The sequence below is a fragment of the Sus scrofa genome, chromosome 6 (assembly GCF_054392235.1).
Source record: "Sus scrofa isolate SSC_HxYL_T2T_F1_AM1 chromosome 6, Sscrofa_HxYL_maternal_Yorkshire_Landrace_v2.0, whole genome shotgun sequence".
Taxonomy (NCBI): Eukaryota; Metazoa; Chordata; class Mammalia; order Artiodactyla; family Suidae; genus Sus; species Sus scrofa.
Window position 1 is genome coordinate 29,611,491 of NC_139388.1, and position 18,962 is coordinate 29,630,452.

General features: G+C 41.0%; 2 protein-coding genes across 10 annotated transcripts in view; one reads left to right on the forward strand and one right to left on the reverse strand.

Moving 5' to 3' along the window:
• TK2 (thymidine kinase 2) overlaps window positions 1–18,962 on the reverse strand; it is a 1,024,677-nt gene that overhangs the window by 969,947 nt on the left and 35,768 nt on the right. The gene's annotated exons all lie outside the window — the stretch shown is intronic.
• The window catches only part of CTCF (CCCTC-binding factor), a 65,415-nt gene that overhangs the window by 824 nt on the left and 45,629 nt on the right, over window positions 1–18,962 (forward strand). For all 9 annotated transcript variants that reach the window (XR_014804919.1, XM_084958401.1, XM_084958403.1 and 6 more), the window contains exon 2: window positions 4,385–4,501. The gene's annotated coding sequence lies outside the window, so the exon portion shown is untranslated. The remainder of the gene's footprint in view (window positions 1–4,384; window positions 4,502–18,962) is intronic.

Sequence of the window (18,962 nt, forward strand, 5' to 3'; positions counted from 1 at the left end):
CGCTGGTCTCCGTCTCCACCGAGTGGCGCAGGCGGCGCTGCTGCGGCTGCGAGCAGAGGGACCCCAGAGCTGCCGAGAGCTCCCTCTGCAAGGCTGGCTGAGCTGCTCGCGCCTCGACGCCGCCGGAGCGGGCGGGGGGACGCGCGCTCGCCGCCCCCGCCTGGCCCGGCTGCGCCCCCAAACTAGCTCTTCGCCCTACCCGACTGGCGCGGCCCCCCCATGGTGGGCTGAAAGGGCACGAGTTCGACAACAAGTAGTTTTTCTCGAGGCAGGGTCAGATTCCTCTTGCAGTGATAGCAGCCTGACTGCGCTAAGATCTCAAAGGGATCAAAACTTAATTTCATTCTCAAGTGACGTGACTAATTCGTCAATTCGGGTTTATGGGCTGGCTAAATTGGTTCAGGCTACTCTTGGGTTTTCCTCTTGCTTTAAAATTTAAAACATCCTGACGCTGACTTCGTACAGTTCTTAGTACCTGATGCTTTAGGGCTAGGCGAAGGCAGTTCTGCCCCGGGATTGTGCAACCTGATCTAAAGCGCCAGTAGGGCAGAATGAATTTATTCTTGACTCCACTGGTAATTTGCCCATATGCTGAAATATGAGGGTTGATGTTGTAATTGAATCCTGGGTCAGTAGTTGCAGTTGGTTTATAAATATCTACGCTTAATGTAACTACTCTTTAGTAGCTGACTTCCTTCCTGTAGCCCTGAGTTCAGCAATAAGTAAACATTCACATGTGTATAGGCTTCATGCTTTCTTTGAGTTTAGATCGGCTGGGAAAGTTAAAATTTTAAACCCCTTTAGGGGGCAAAAGAGGCTAAACAGGGCATGTGTGTTAAATTCACTCTGTCCTTAAGTCTTCTTGCGTCGTTAAAAAGCTGCTTGTTGAATTATCAGTCTTTTCTTTTTCCTCAGATATTCTGGTACCTTAATACACTGGTGCAGCAGTTGATGTATCAACTTGGGTAGCTTTAGAAAGGGGAAAGTATTGATTAACTTTTGAGGGGGCAGGAAAGCTATATTAAGTTTATGAGGAAATTAAAACAGCCTGGTGCTAATAAGCAAAATTGATTGGTCTACTCTGTGTAATCTCAATCTGTAGAATTTTGCACCAGATGCCTCAACTGGGGAGTCTTTTCAACATTATGTTCCTTCTCCACAATAAAATTGTGCTAAGTAACTAAATGCAATTGGACTGTCATGCTTAGGAATAGAATCATGTTTAATTGACTAATATATTAGGCCATTTGTATAATTTTTGGCATTCTTGTACTTTTCAGTTTTACTTTCTTTTTGAAATTGTGGGTGGCAAGTGGCATGTTTTACTTATTAAAATAAGCTCCGCACAGATTAAAGTCTGCAGTTGAGTTAGGAGGAAATCTTATTTTCCCAAGTTAGCATTGTGCTCCATAGATGATATTTTATTTCTTAATTGATTTGTACCATATATACAGTCACCAGCTTTTTGGTTTTACAGATCATTTCTGTTTTTTTAATGCTGTAGATCTTGTCCACAGAGTTGCTATCCTTTGAGATTTCCTAAATGCCAAGGTCTGTACTTAGTTTTTATTGGAAAACTAAATTTACAGAAAATAAATGGAGGGAGAGTTCCCGTCATGACTCAGTGGTTAACGAATCCGACTAGTAACCATGAGGTTGCAGGTTCAATCCTTGGCCTTGGTCAGTGGGTTAAGGATCCGGTGTTGCTGTGAGCTGTTGCTTGGATCCCAAGTGGCTGTGGCTGTGGCGTAGGCCAACAGCTACAACTCCCATTAGACCCCTAGCTTGGGAACCTCTATATGCCACGGGTGTGGCCCGAAAAAATAAAAAGCAAAGCAAAAAAAAAAAAAAAGAGTAGTTGTAAAAGTTATCTTTAGAGATCCATTCAACCAACTTAAAGTTTAGGAGCTGTAAAAGTTATCCTTAATATGCATTAGGATTTTAATTAGAGTTTTAATATGCATTAGAATTTAGAATTTTGCTTTAAACACCACATGAAAATGAAGGCACCCACCAAGGACTTCTGGGGGCTAGGGGAGTTCCTTGGGCGTGGCAGAAGCAATGGCGTCTAGGGCCCTGAGGAGGACCTGTAGCAGAGCCTTGCAGAGTGGTTGGTGCCTGCTGGCAGAATGCACTTCTAGAGGCTGGTATATTGCTGCAGGGATGTTGCCGGCATAAAATTTACTTCACATTATTTACTTTGTAAGCACTGTTTAGTTTCTTTTAAACCAGAAACCTAGTTGACCATCTGTCTTACCTTATTTACCTATCTTGTTTCAGGTGACTTCGGGCTTTTTTGCCAAAAATTAGGTACCTCTTCAAATAGGTAAAATTTGTCATAATTTAATAGTTTGATTAGGAACATAAAGGTTTACAAGGAATAATGGCAAATAATATATAACTTTGAAGACCATGGTTCACAATTGAATGTGTGGATTCGGCATACCATATGTGTGTGTGTGTGTATATATATATGTTTTCTTTTTGTTTTTTAACATCCCCAGATTTTCTCTAGTTGCTATCTTCAGATCTTACCTGGCAGTACCTTTGTGCATTTTTCCACTTTTGATCTTATTTTTAGTCACCCTTCAGTTTTCAGGGACATTCCTTTTGAGCCATGTTAGTGACAATATATCATCTCCAATACAAAAGTGTTGCTTGGACTAAATTCACTAATTCTCTATGCTATTATAAATTGCCTTTTCAACAGAGAAGATATTTGTTTTTTTCTTTTTTGCTTTTTAGGGCCGCACCTGTGGCATATGGAAGTTTCCAGGCTAGGGGTAGAATCAAAGCTGTGACTGCTGGCCTATGCCACAGTCACAGCAGTGCGGGATCTGAGCTGTGTCTGCAACCTACACCTCAGCTCACAGCAACACTGGATCCTTAACCCACTGAGCGAGTTCAGGGATCAGACCCGAGTCCTCATGGATGCTAGTCGGGTTCATTAACCACTGGGCCACCATGGGAACTCCAAAAAAGACATTTTTTGAGCTTTATCTGATAAAGTATTATATCAGCCTAGTTTTGTGGACTTTAGTTAATTATGACATGGCTTCTCTCTTAGCTGTATCTCATATGCCAAATTATTTAGAAACTCTTGCTCTTTCATTTCATCTGGGAGTTTCTTTCCGCTATCCCCTGCCATGGAGGTAAGTTCCACTGTACCATTGCCTGAAGCTTGATGATTCATTTATTTGTATTTTAGAGAGAAAATTGACCTTAAGATACTTGCAGTATTTCTCTAAAAAAGATATCTCATTGCTGTGCTTCACTGATTTTCTTAAGTCAGTGAAGGCTCTCCCATAGTTATCTTTGGACACTTGTGGTTTAGAGTAACTTAATCAGTGAATCACTGTTTGCTGAAGATAGGAAGTAAACTGTTAAAGGACCATTATTGCATCTATAAGAATTAATTTTTTGGTAGTTTAAATATGTATACATGTGCCATTATTTGGTTGCAGGATCTTAATGGGATACTACTTTAATAATCACAAATCTTTTTTTTTTTTTTTTTTTTTTTTTTGGTCGTTTGAGGGCCGCATGGGCGGCATATGGAGGTTCCCAGGCTAGGGTTCAAATCCGAGCTGCAGCTGTCAACCTACCACAGCCACAGCAATGCCAGATCCGAGCCTTATCTGCACCCTACACTACAGCTCACAGCAACACTGGATCCTTAAGCCACTGGGTAAGGCAAGGATTGGAACCTGCGTCCCGATGTTTACTAGTCAGATTCGTTTCCACTGAGCCATAATGGGAACTCCCAATAATCACAAGTCTTGAGTTGTTTGTGTATTTAGCAAATGTCTAAAAATATGGGAATATTTTATCATTGTCTTAATAGACATTTACAGCATGGCTTGATTTTTTTTGTTGTTGTTGGTTTTTTGTTTTTTGTTTTTTTTTTCTTTTTTTTAGGACTGCACTGGCGGCATATGGAGGTTCCCAGGCTAGGGATCAAATCAGAGCTGCAGCTGCCAGCCTGTGCTACAGCCACAGCAACGTGGGATTCGAGCCACGTCTGTGACCTACGACACAGTTGACAGCAATGCTGGACCCTTAACCCACTGAGCGAGGCCAGGGATCAAACCCGAGTCCTCATGGATACTAGTGGGGTTCGTTAACCACTGAGCCACAATGGGAACTCCCAATAATCACAAATCTTGAGTTCTTTATATATTTAGCTAATGTCTAAAAATATGTGAATATTTTATCATTGACTTAGTAGACATTTACAGGGTGGCTTAATTATTAACATGAGGCTTGAGCAGGTATATTGTTTCTTTCCTAATTTTATCAGTCTTCATCCTGCTCTCATTTTGCTTTTCATATTTATATTTGTGTGTAGTTAGTGTTCATAAAATGATTTGGGCTTCTCTTTTAGAATGGTAGCAGACCTGGGGCCAAAGAACAAGATGCAGTAGTGGACAGATTGCTGACCAGGGGATTGAGAACTGAGTTCTGTTTGCCCTCCTCAAACTGACTTTGCAACCACGGAGAGGTAAATACTACTTTTATTTCTTGCCCCCCCCCCCCTTTTTTTTAATGGTAGCACCCATGGCTTGTGGAAGTTTCTGGGCCAGGGATTGAATCCAGGCTGTGGCTGTGGGCGAATCCTTTAACCTGTTGTTAAGGATTTGAACCCTCTGCAGCAACCTGAGCTTCTGTAATCAGATTCTTAACCCACTGTGCCACAGTGGGAACTCTCTCTATTTCTTGGTCTTAAAAATAGGAGTAATTAAACCTTCCTGGGGTTGGAAGATTTGCTGGATCATACTTGTGTGTGGGAGATGCAAGATAGTTATTGAAGGCATTCAAGCTTTATATTCAGGAAGTACTCCATTTGAAACACTGCATGGGAGTTCCCAGGTGGCTCAGTGGGTTAAAGATCCAGCATTTTCACTGCTGTGGTGTGGGTTTGATACCTAGCTCCAGAACTTCTGCCTGCTACAGGCTCAGCCAAAACCAAAGAAAGAAACTGCATGCACTGCCATTACTAGCTGGGTGATGCTAGGCAAGTTACCTAACCTTTCTATTTCTATAGTGCTTATTTGTGAGAGAATAATTCTAATTCAGGAGGATAATCTTAGAGTTGATGAGAATGTATGTAAAGCAATTAAGTACTACTCTGAGTATGTACATAGAAAGACTCCAGGATATGGTGGCTGCTTTTCTTTTAAAACCTTGAGATGTATTTTGACTCTTGGCAAATGACTTCAAAAGCTCAGTTTGAAGGGCAGTTTGTAATTTTGATGAGGAACAGGTGAAATCCTATTTTTGGGAAAGCTGGTATCTTAGATAAAAATTGTCTTAACTGGAGTTCCTGTTGTGGCTCAGTGGAAACGAATCCAACTGGGAACTGTGAGGTTGTAGGTTTGATCCCTGGCCTCGCTCAGTGGGTTAAGGATCCGGCATTGCCGTGAGCCATGGTGTGGGTTGCAGTCTCGGCTCAGATCTGGTGTGGCTGTGGTGTAGGCAGGCAGCTGTAGCTCCGATTCGACCCCTAGCCTGGGAACCTCCATATGCTGCGAGTGCGGCCCCAAACATACGCACACGCACACACGTCTTAATTTAATTTAATCTAGCTGATATTTGTTTCCATCAGTGTTATGATCATTATAAATTATTTATTTTTTATTTATTTTTAATTAATGAATTTATTACGTTTATAGATGTACAATGATGACAATCCAGTTTCATAGTATTTTCATCCCACACCCCCAGCGCATCCCCCCACCCTGTAAATAATGTTTTTTTTTTTTTTTTTTTTTTTTTTTGTCTTTTGTCTTTTGTCTTTTTTGTTGTTGCTATTTCTTGGGCCGCTCCCGCGGCATATGGAGGTTCCCAGGCTAGAGGTCCAATCCGAGCTGTAGCCACCGGCCTACGCCAGAGCCACAGCAACGCGGGATCCGAGCCGCGTCTGCAACCTACACCACAGCTCACGGCAACGCCGGATCATTAACCCACTGAGCAAGGGCAGGGACCGAACCCGCAACCTCATGGTTCCTAGTCGGATTCGTTAACCACTGCGCCACGACGGAAACTCCTGTTTTTAAAACATTTGAAAGGATCACTTAAAATTTACTTTAGCCTACAATTTTTGCTGTGGAATGTAATGAGCAGTATAGGGAACTTGAAACAGGCCTCTACGAGGCTTCAGGATCTCAAACTACAAAATAGATAAGTGTGAAAGTTATCTCTTCAGGATACCAGAAAGAACATCTTTCTTATTCTCTAGAAAATGTGAAAATAGTTTAATTGTACTTGTGTAATGGTGAAAGGAGTGTAGAGGCAAGAGTTATAAATGCTGAGATTAAATAAATTCACATGAATGAATCATGTAAGTGAAGACTAAGATTTTTCTTAAAGCTATGCCTGCAGCAAATAGAGAGGAGGAAGGGAACAGGAGTGAAAGTTCTACTCTTCAATCTGTTTACCAAAAATTGATTCATTAAACAAATCTATTTTCCAGATGGGCAGCTTGGTACTGCCATAGATGAGGACAAGATCTATGTGCTAGTATTTTGTCACTGCAGAAATAATTTGTGCCCTGCAGGTTCTTTTAGTGTTGACACAGTGCATACTAATGAGCTGCTGAAAAAAGAACACTGATTTGAAAAGCCATTGGGAAAATTAGCCTTAAGAGTTTAGGGAATGAAATTGTAAGAACACTTTGGTCACTTTTAAGTGTTATGAGTAGTTGAATTGTGTAGATCCTGGATCTCAAACTGGGATATGAATACCCTTAGAGTACAAAGTGTATGATTCTGGGGTACTTGAAGCCACAAGATAAATATGACCCATCTTCTTGGAGCTTCACTTGTGCTTATTGAGAGGGTGATGGTGATTTAAGTAATTTAACTGGTAATTTTACTTTTTTTTTTTTTACATTAAAACAAATATACAAGGAGCAGAATGTGAATTCTGTATGATTGTCTAAGATAACTTAGATCTTCAACAGAATGGGACATCATGAGTGCCTGGGAGTGGGAAACCTTGTTTATATGGGTACTACACTGAAAACATTTGAGAAGCAGTACTTTTCACTTTTCAACTGTATAACAGCTCTATCACTCTATCACCCATCTCCTTACTTTGTCCCCTGTAATTTTCTTTTTTTTTTTTTTTTTTTGGCTTTTTAGGGCCGCATGTGCGGCACATGGAAGTTCCCAGGCTAGCGGTCGAATCAGAGCTATAGCTGGTAGCCTACGCCACAGCCACAGCAGTGTTAGGTCGAAGCCTCATCTTCGACCTACCCCACATCTCACAGCTATGCCAGATCCTTAACCCACTGAGCAAGGCCAGGGATCAAACCCACACCCTTGTGGATTCTAGTCGCGTTCGTTAACCGCTGAGCAATGAAGGAAACTCCCTCTCCCCTGTAGTATTCAATGGAGCTTGTTTGCTTGTGTGCATGTTCCTACACATGCCCAACATAAATAGGAGCTCATATTGGTAGGCAGTTCTTGGTGACCAAACCAAGTCATCAAGACCATTGTATAATTATAAAAATTATAATTTAAAAGGAAAGAGGAAACAAAAATCAAGTCAAAAACTAAATTCCGTAAAACAAAATTTTGAAAACATCACATTAACTCAAGCATAGCTAACAATGTATACTGATTTTTATTACCACCGCCCCCCCCATTAAAGTTTAGTAGTCCGAGTCAATAAAATGGCTAAATCCTAAGCTGTGGACCTTGTGACTCCTAAGATAATTATTCAGAAGCATCTGTTCTTAACTGTTTTGTATGTTTCACAGTTTCTAAGTATTATTACTAGAGTATTACTCTTAAGGTAAATGGCGCTTAAGAAACACATTTTCTATATTGGTAATGCATGCTCTTTGAATATAGGTTTTATATTTGAACCTAATTGGTTCTAGATACATTGAAATACGACTATCTGAAATGTGATTGGATCAAACTGGGTATTTAGATGTGCTCTAAATATTGGCAATATTTTATTGAACAACTTGTAATGTGCTTGTTGCATACTTTGAACACTGGCCTTTCTCCTTTGTGCCAGGTGCTGCCATTAGGTACTGGGGATTTCAAAATGAGTAAGAGGAGTTCCTGTTGTGGCTCATCGGTAAAGAACCCAACTAGTATCCATGAGGTCGAGGATTTGATCCCTGGCCTTGCTCTCAGTGGGTTAGGGATCCGGTGTTGCCATGAGCTGTGGTGTAGGTCACAGGCATGGCTCAGATCTGGCATTGCTGTGTCTGTGGTTGGCAGCTACAGCTCCAGTTTGACCCCTAGCCTGGGAACTTCCATATGCCGCAGGTGTGGCCCTTAAAAACAAAAAGAAAGAAAAGGATCCTTTTCCTGAGGGTTTTAAGTATAATACAGGGCAAAAGGTTGTTTGTTTGTTTTTTTTTGTTTGTTTTTTTTGTTTGTTTGTTTTTTTTGTTTTTTTTTTTTGTTTTTTTTAAGGGCCATACGTACAGCATATGGAAGTACCCTGGTTAGGGGTTGAATCAGCTAAGAGATCTTTAGATAATTGTTTTTGGTACTCTGATAAAAGTGTGTTCAGGTTGTGGGGAGAGATGTTACACGAGTTAGTGAAAGATGTTGGGAAGGCTTCCTGGAGGAGAGACTCTGATCTAGGTTTATCTGGAAATGCAAAAGAAGCTTAAAATTTGATTGTAATCTTACTAGGGCACCAAGGCTTAGCTGCAGCTTAATAGCTCTATGGCCTTGGGCAAATTCATGAAGTGTAACTTCCATGTGCCTTCTTTTCCTCAATTGTAAAATGATGTATCTACCTCATTAGAGGCTTATATCAGCTAAATGAAGTATTATTGAGGGGAAATAGATACAGTTGATAGATACTGTTGACCCTTGAACAATGTGGGCTTGAACTCTTTGGTCCACTTATATGCAGATTTTTTTTTTCAGAGTAAATACTATGATACTACACAATCCACTGGTTAAATCCCCTGGTGAGGGTGTGGTGTATATGGAGGGCAGACTTGGATTTTAAGTTGTGTGGAGGATTGGTACCCCTAAATCCCACATTCTTTGAGGGTCAGCTGTATGTTTGTGACTAAATATAATGTGCTGTGTTGAGGTAAAGTGATGATCTTTAGACTTCAGTAATGGTTGTTGTATATATTTTTTGCATTAAGTTGAATAGTGATGACCACTTGACAGTACAAAAGTGAAATAAATTTAAGTGGGATTTATCAGGAAATTAATCAGAAAATCTGTTGAGAAGTAGACAAATGAATAAGTAAACTGGATCAAATCCCACATTGGTAGCGATGTTCAACCACTACGTAAAAAAAAATATGGTTGGGGAGTTCCTGTCATGGTGCAGTGGAAACAAATCCAACTAGCAACCATGAGGTTTCAGGTTCTATCCCTGGCCTTGCTCAGTGGGTTAAGAATCCAGCATTGCCGTGAGCTGTGGTGTAGGTTGCAGATGAGGCTTGGATTTGGCGTTGCTGTGGCTCTGGTGTAGGCCAGCAACAACAGCTCCAATTCGACCCCCAGCCTGGGAACCGCCATATGCTGCAAGTGCGGCCCTAAAAAGACCCCCCCAAAAAAACCTGTTAACCTGCAGAATGCTTAGGAGAAGTTTTTGTTTTGTTTCGTTTGTTTTTTAATCTAGTACGTGATTAGGGGATCGGGTAGGCAGGGAATTGGATGAAGGCAGTCAAAAGGTACAAAGTTCTAATTATAAAATTATGTACTGGGCGTATAATGTACAACTTGATAAATATAATAAGACATTGCTGTATATTATATATGAAAGTTAACAGTAAATCCTAAGAGTTCTCATCACATGAAAAAAATGTTTTCTATTTAATTTTGTATCTATGTGAAATGATGGATGTTCACTAAACTTTGGTAAATATTTCATGATATAGGTCACATCATTATGCTGTACACCTTGAACGGTGTTATGTGTCAATTATATCTAAATAAAACTGGAAGAAAATAATAAAATATGATACAAAAAATTGTTATGGAAGAAAAGCAAAGAAAAACGCAAACAGTAACCTGGCATATAGCAAGAGCTTAGTAAGTACTTGTTTGAAAGAATGAATGCCTAGGAAAAAGATTAAATCAGTACACATCACAGCATTAGTCAAGGAGTTCCTGCTAAGCCACAATTGGTTGAAGATCCAACTGTAGCACCTCAAGTTGCTACAGAGGCATGGGTTCCATCCCTGGCCCGGTACAGTGGGTTAAGGATTTGGCATTGCCACAGCTGCAGCTCAGTTTTGATCCCTGGCCTGGGAACTTCCATATGCCTCAGGTGCAGCCAAAAAGAAAAAAAATCTTTTGAGCAGTAGACGAGTGAATAAGTAACAGGATCAAATCCCAAGTTGGGAGTGATGTTCAACAGCTACTTAAAAAAAAAAAATAGTCAAAATTAGAAAGCAAACTTATGGTTACCAAAGGGGAAGTGGGGGTATAAATCAGGAGTTTGGGATTAACAAATACAGAATACTATGTATAAAATAGATAACCAACAAGGATCTACTGTGTAGCTCAGTATCTTATAATAACCTATAAGGGAGAAGAACCCAAAAAAGAGTGGGTGTGTGTGTAAACTGAGTCACTTTGTTGTACACTTGAAACTAACATTGTAAATTTACTATACTTCAATTAAAAAAAAAAAAACCACTAGTCAAAAAAAAAAAAAAGAGAGAGAGTAAAGGCAGAAGTAGTATAAGGGTAGTTAGGCTTGGGGTGACTTTTCCTGGTTCTCTAGTTTTATAATGCAACCAGTTTTTTGCCTCAGAATTATCAAGATTTGGGAGTAACAATATTCAACAATAGGGGACTAATTAAATTAGGATACATCTGCATACAGACAGTCCTCTGTATCTGCAGATTCAGCCAACTGCAATAAAGAGGAACAACTATACTGTGCCATTTTATATAAAGGACTTGAGTATCCATGGATTTGGGTGTCTGACCAGGGTAGGGAAGTGGGTCCTGGAACCAATATCCTGCAGATACTGAGGGACAGCTGTAATAGAATGTCATGCCACCATTTTATTATATATAGAAATAGGAGTTCCCGTCGTGGCGCAGTGGTTAACGAATCCAACTAGGAACCATGAGGTTGCGGGTTCGGTCCCTACCCCTTGCTCAGTGGGTTAATGATCCGGCGTTGCCGTGAGCTGTGGCGTAGGTTGCAGACGCGGCTCGGATCCCACGTTGCTGTGGCTCTGGCGTAGGCCGGTGGCTACAGCTCCGATTCAACCCCTAGCCTGGGAACCTCCATATGCCGTGGGAGCGGCCCAAGAAATAGCAACAACAACAAAAAGACGAAAGACAAAAAAAAAGAAATATGTTGAAATGGAGAGAGATTTGAGACACTGAATGAAGAAAGCAGATCATCACATAGTATGCACAGTGTGATCTCTCATTGAGAGTAAAGGCAGGAGTTCCTGTCGTGGCGCAGTGGTTAACAAATCCGACTAGGAACCATGAGGTTGCGGGTTTGATCCCTGCCCTTGCTCAGTGGGTTAACGATCCGGCGTTGCCGTGAGCTGTGGTGTAGGTTGCAGACGCGGCTCGGATCCCGAGTTGCTGTGGCTCTGGCGTAGGCTGGCGGCTACAGCTCCGATTCGACCCCTAGCCTGGGAACCTCCATATGCCGCGGGAGGGGCCCAAGAAATAGCAAAAAAAAAAAAAAAAAAAAAAGAGAGAGAGAGAGAGTAAAGGCAGAGGGACTGTGGATATAAATCATCATATTTCTGTGATAATTTTATTTTCTTGCTTATCTGCATTTTCTCCTATTGACTATATTATATAATTTTTATTTTTTTTATTTTTTTTGGTTTTTTTAGGGCCACACTCTTGGCATATGGAAGTTCTCAGGTTGGGGTCAAATTGGAGCTACAGCTGCTGGCTACAGCAGTGCAGGATCTGAGCCATGCCTGTGACCTACACCACAGCTCACAGCAGTGCTGGATCCTTCCCCACTGAGCGAGGCCAGGGATCAAACCCACATCCTCGTGGATCCTAGTCAGGTTTGTCAACCACTGAGCCAGGAGGGAACTCCTTATGTAAGGTTTTTGTTTTGTTTTTTTTTTTTTTTGTCTTTTTTTGCTATTTCTTGGGCCGCTCCCTCGGCATATGGAGGTTCCCAGGCTAGGGGTCGAATCGGAGCTGTAGCCGCCAGCCTACGCCAGAGCCACAGCAACTCAGGATCCCAGCCGAGTCTGCGACCTACACCACAGCTCTCGGCAACGTCAGATCCTTAACCCACTGAGCAAGGGCAGGGACCAAACCCGCAACCTCATGGTTCCTAGTTGGATTCGTTAACCACTGCGCCACGACGGGAACTCCATCCTTATGTAATTTTTAAAGGGAAAAAGGAATCCAATACAGTAGGAAGTTGTACTGAAGCTTTCTAATAAATACAATGAAATAATACAAGTAGTTTTTGCCTAGTTTATTCTGGCCCTGAAGCTGGATTCAAGAGCCTTGTTGAAACAGTTGCAGTAGTGCAGGCAGGAGGGTGCTGGCAGCCATGTATCTGCCCAAGTGTTAGAGAGAATTGAGGTTGCAGAGGCAGTTCTTGAAAGTTTCCTCACTTACATTTGGTTTTTTTGTTGTTGTTGTTGTTTTTTGTATCATTCAAATAATGTTTAGTTTTATTCTTCGGTAGACTCTGATTGTAGAATTACACGTTAGAACCTAAGGACCCTTCTACTTTCCCCAAAGGGAAACACTACTGATAGTTTATAGTGTTTCCTTTGGGTTTTTTTCCTCCACTTTTGTGAATGGTCATGTACATGTGATACATTTTTTAAAACAAAATGTAACTATGTTATATAAATATTCTGACTACCGCATTAGATACAGGCATTAGATACAAGCGAGAAGAAATATTTCAAACAGTATGAAATGATAATAGTGAAAATAACTTCCGCCCGCCTCTGATCCCTCAGTTTTCTTCCATAGAGATAATAAATATTATCAATTTCTCACATATCCTTCCAGAGAAAATTCTACATATGTGTAAATGTGTTTATATATCTTTTAAAAAAAACAAAAACGAAATGGCAGCATACTGTACACATTGTTCTGGACATTTGAATTGTTTTCAATCTTTCACTGTTAGATAAAGATGCTCTAGTAGATATCTTTGTGTATAGCTCTTTGGGCACATGTACAATTGTACTTATAGGATAAATTCATAGAAGTTGAATTGCTTATACATTCCTAGAAGAGGGGGTGGCATGTACAAAGGCCTAGAGGCAGGAGAAGAGAAACCTAGAATGTTCTGGATACTGAAAGCAATTCTATACGCTTAGAGCAGAGTGTAAAATGTTGGATGCAGATCTGCTGATAGGGCCCTGAAGGACCCTGTAGGGTGGGTGAAAGAGTTTAGATCTTAGCCTAAGAGTTTCCTGTGGGAGGTTTCAGAAGGGATGTCTCCTTGCTGATAATGAATTTATATTTTAGAAACCTGTGGCCACTGTGAAAAATAGATGGTAAGAGAGCAAAAAGGAAAGTGGGGTAACTAGGTAGGAGGCCATTGCACTTGGCCAGGCAAGATGTAATGTCAGCCTGACTTAAGGAAGGGGATCTCACCAGAATTGCTTTTTGTCAAGTTCTGTTGTTGTTTTGTTAAACTAAGCTGAAATCCTATTCATCACCTTCTTTTGTGACCTTTTTTTTTTTTTTTTTGTCTTTTGTCTTTTGTCTTTTTTGTTGTTGTTGTTGTTGTTGTTGTTGTTATTGTTGCTATTTCTTGGGCCGCTCCCGCGGCATATGGAGGTTCCCAGGCTAGGGGTTGAATCGGAGCTGTAGCCACCGGCCTACGCCAGAGCCACAGCCACGCGGGCTCCGAGCCGCGTCTGCAACCTACGCCACAGCTCACGGCAACGCCGGATCGTTAACCCACTGAGCAAGGGCAGGGACCGTACCCGCAACCTCATGGTTCCTAGTCGGATTCGTTAACCACTGCGCCACGACGGGAACTCCTTTTTGTGACCTTTTTTTATGTTATATGTTAAGAACATTTTCCTTGTTAGATACCTATGTTACTTCAGATTACTAGGAACGTATTTCCTTCTTGGTGAATGTTAAACTTTTAACCTATTCTTAATTGTTTCTTTTTGCCTTTAATCCTTCATTTCTCCTCTTATTCCCCATTGTTTGAATTATTTCTAAAATAAGAGTAAATTGACTTTGAATGAAAGCCAAGTTAATAGTAAATTTGAGTGCATAGATTTTGAGGTGTCTTTTATATTCACAATCTTTTGTATTTTTATGGCCACACAGCATATGGAAATTACCGGGCCAGGGATTGAATCCGAGCTGTGGCAACTCCAGACCGTTTCTTTAAAAGAATATTTTTTTTTTTTCCTGCTTTTTAGGGCCGTACCCGTGGCATATGGAGGTTCCCAGGCTAGGGGTTGAATCGGAGCTGCCAGCCTACACCAAAGCCATCGCAACCTATGCCACAGCTCATGGCAATGCTGGATCCCCAACCCATGGAGCAAGGCCAGGGATCGAACCTGCATCCTTGTGGATTCTAGTTGGATTCATTTCCACTTTGCCACAAAGTGAACTCCAAACTTCTTTTTTTTTTATTGGCCTCTCCATGGCATATGGAGTTCCTAGGCCAGGGATTGAATCTGAGCCACAGCTGTGGTTAACCCACTGTGCTGGGCTGGGGATTAAACCAACGCCTTTGCAGAGACCCAAGCCACTACGGTTGGATTTTTTTTTTTTTTTTTTTTTTTTTTTTTTTTTTTTTTTTTTTTTTTTTTTGCCATTTCTTGGGCCGATCCCATGGCATATGGAGGTTCCTAGGCTAGGGGTCTAATTGGAACTGTTGCTGCCAGCCTACACTAGAGCCACAGCAATATGGGAACCAAGCCGTGTCTGTAACCTACACCACAGCTCTCGGTGACGTCAGATCCTTAACCCACTGAGCAAGGACAGGGATCAAACCTGCAACCTCATGGTTCCTAGTCAGATTCGTTAACCACTGAGCCACAACGGGAACTCCTCTTCCCAACTTCTTGACTAAGCTTTTATCTGAATTTCTTTTTCTCCTCTCTTTGTTTCCGTATTTCTCAGGAATAATCAAGTTGACATATTATTTGTGTTTATAATCTCATATTAGGAGTTCCCATTGTGGTACAGCAGGACGAATCCAACCAGGAACCATGAGGTTGCAGTTTCGATCCCTGGCCTCGCTCAGTGGGTTAAGGATCTGAAATTGCCATGAGCTGTCATGTAGGTTGCAGACACGGCTCAGATCTGGCATTGCTGTGGCTGTGGTATAGGCCAGCAGCTGTAGCTCTGATTAGACCCCTAGCCTGGGAACCTCCATATGCCATGGGGGTGGCCCTAAAAATAAAAAAAATTAAAAAAACCTTATATTACTTCAAAGTAGCATTTTGGTTCTTTTGTTTAAATTTATCTGTGTTCTGCTGTATGTATATCCTTTTTGTTTTTTAGATTTCTTTTGTTCTGTTGAATGACACTTTAACTGTTATTCACCTTTAATGCTATACTATTCCTCACTAAAGATATTTTACTGTATTTTTTTAATATAAGCATTTCTTTATCTTTGTTCAAAGAGACGTTATATTGCCATTTATTATTACTATTGCTATTGCCTTTGGTACAGGTGTGAATTGTTGAATTTAAGCTGTTATTTTGTTTTGTTTTGTTTTGGCCACTCTGTGGCACATGGAGTTCCTGGGCCAGGGATCAGAACCAAGTCGCAGTTTCTATCTAAGCTGTGGCTGTAGCAATGCTGGATCTTAGCCCACTGTGCTGGGCTGGGGATCGAACTTGCATCCTAGGGTTCCCAAGATGCTGTTAATCCTGTTGCACCACAACAGGAACTCCTATTAGTTTCTTTTTAAAAATTTTGTTTGTCTGTCTTTTTAGGGCCGCACCTCCAGCATATGGACATTCCCAGGTTAGGCATCGATTCAGAGCCGCAGCTGCCAGCCTGTACCACAGCCATAGCAACATGGGATCTGAGCCTTGTCTGCAACTTACACCACAGCTCATAGCATCGCCAAGTCCTTAACCCACTGAGTAAGGCCGAGGATTGAACCTGTGGCCTCATGGATCCTAGTAGTTACTGGTTCATTACCACTGATCCCTGACAGAAGCTTCTAAATTTTTATTTTATGTTGGAGTATAGTTGCTTTACGGTGTTAGTTTCAGGTTTACAGCAAAGTGATTTACTTATACATATATCCATTCTTTTTCAGATTCTTTTCCCATATAGATTATTACAGAATATTGAGTACAGTTTCCTGTGCTATACAGTAGGTTCTTGCTGCTTATCTGTTTTATATATAGTGGTGTGTTTATGTTAATCCCAGACTCCTGATTTATTCCTCCCCCACCACCTTTCCACTTGGGTAATCGTAAGTTTGCTTTTGAAATTTGTGAGTCTGTTCCTGTTTTATAATTAAGCTGGATCCTTAACCCACTGAGCAAGGCCAGGGATCAAACCAGCCAACCTCGTGGTTCCTAGTCGGATTTGTTTCCACTGCACCACGACAGGAACTCCGTTAAGCTGTTAGCTTCTAATTTAACCTTGACCTTATAGGAGACTACATTTACCAAATGAAAATCGTCTTGGTTCCACTAAGTAGCATTCATGAGTGAATATTGGGTTATAGAGACCATAGAATAGTGGCCACATGGTCACTGAGATATACTGCAAAAGCACGAGTTCACTCTGATTTGTATGTCTTATTTCTCTTTTTTTTTTTTTTCCATTGGTCCTGTGTTGAGCTTGTCCTTACCATCTAGAGACATCTTTTGATATTGATGCTAACCATGAGAGAGATGAAATTTTAGGACTTCCTTCTTGAGTCATACATTCCATTATTGTTTATATGAGAGTTGTATTAGTTTTGAGGTAGGTTTTTTTTTTTTTAAATCCAAATAAACAAAACAGTCCTTTGTTCTAAACAATGAATCAACAATTCTAATAGAAAACTGGATATTTGAGTAGCTTTGATTTATGTAGACCTGCATTTAGGGTGCATAGCTATTGTATTCTAGGTCAGTCACTTCAAAAATAATCATTGGCAGACATTATATCATAATTACCTGAGGACCTTTTGAAATACGGTGTCTCCCACCCCAGACCTACTGAATCAAAATCCCTGGGATCTATGCATTTTAAAGCTTACTAGGTGATTCTTATATCACCCAGGTTTGGGAACCACTGCTCAGGTAGAACTTGCCTACAGATCCATAGATGTGCTTGTTAGATGTTCTCTACATTTTACATCGTGCTGTGTAATTTATTCCTTTTTATAATAATTGTTTATTCAAGGTGATAGACTTGCCTTAGATCCCTAGCCTTTCTCATTTCCAGTGTTGAAAGACTGTAAGACTGCTCTAAGGACAGTCTTAATTCTGAACCACATTCAGGGATGTGGGCCTGGAGCAGGGCAAGGAGGGACCTAGTGGTTCCTGCACTTTGTCATCCTTGGGAAAACAAGGAGAAATGAGGCATTAGGTTGTTGTATGCCAGCAGAAGTGTCATTCAGGCTGTAGAAAGCAGAGATGGATAGCATGTGCTTGGGAGGCAGCCTCCTGTCGGTACTGTGGTACTAGGATGTTGACTACCCAGATAAGCTGTCTTTTCTTTCATGTATTTAGTAAGTGAAATAAACAGGCTACCCTTAAAGAGGTGCTACAACATGACCTATGAAACCAGGTGACAGTAATAAATTTGAAATAGTTTAGTACAGTTCCACTTGAAATTTTTGGCACAAAAGGTTTGACTAAATCCACATACATATTTAGGTTTTTCCCACATACTTGTTTCCTTTCCTAGAATGTTTCTCTCTGTTGTAGTTTGATCCTTTAAGTTCCAGCTCTTGCAGTTCTCCTTGAAGCCCTCCTTCATGAGCTTAAGCCATCCTTTTTGCCAGGGTGGGAGGAAGTATGTGTTAACCTTTTTTAGAGCACTCACAAAACTATATAGCTCCTATTTGTTCTGTCTCCCTGTAAGATGAGGAATTCCCTGAAAAGCCGTATGTAGTAGGACTTTTTTTCTTTTTCTTTCATTTTGTGTGTGTGTGTTTAGGGCCATACCTGCAGAATATGGAAGTTTCAGAATAGGGGTCGAATCAGAGCTACAGCTGCCAGCCTATAACACAGTCACATCAGTGCCAGATTTGAGCCACGTCTGTGACCTACACCACAGCTCATGGCAACACCAGCTCCTTAAGCGACCGAGCAGGGCCACGGATAGAATCTGCATCCTCGTGGATACTAAGTGAGTTCTTAACTTACTGAGCCACAATGGGAATTCCATGGACTTTTTTTCAAGTAGTTAAGATTCGCCTCTGTGTACTCAACATCAGGTGCCTTTTGCTAAAGGAATTATTATTGGTTTAGGAGTTCCCATTGTGGTGCAGTGGTTAACGAATTCGACTAGAAACCATGAGGTTTCGGGTTTGATCCCTGGCCTCGCTCAGTGGGTTAAAGGATCCGGTGTTGCCATGACACGGCTCAGATCTGGCGTTGCTGCGGCTCTGGCATAGACCAGCAGCTATAGCTCCGATTAGACCCTTAGCCTGGGAATCTCCGTATGCTGCGAGAGTGGCCCTAGAAAAGGCAAAAAGACAAAAAAAAAATAATAATAATAAAAAATAAAAGAATTATTATTGGTTTAGCATTTCTCATTCTTTGTAGCAAAAACCTTTCACTTCTATAGTTGTTTCACTGTTGCCATTGCAAATATTTTATTAGTATATATGTTATTTCTTAGGTTCAAAGCTTTCTTTAAATAGAATTTTTAAACTTAAGAGATAGCATTTTATTTCTCTCTTAACTTCTCTTCCCACCCTCTAAATGTCCCAACTGCTCTTTTAAAAGTTAATGACATGGAGTTCCCCCTTTGGCGCAATGGAAATGAATTCAGCTAGTAACCATGAGGACGCAGGTTCTATCCTGGCCTTGCTCATTGGTTCACGGATCCAGCATTGC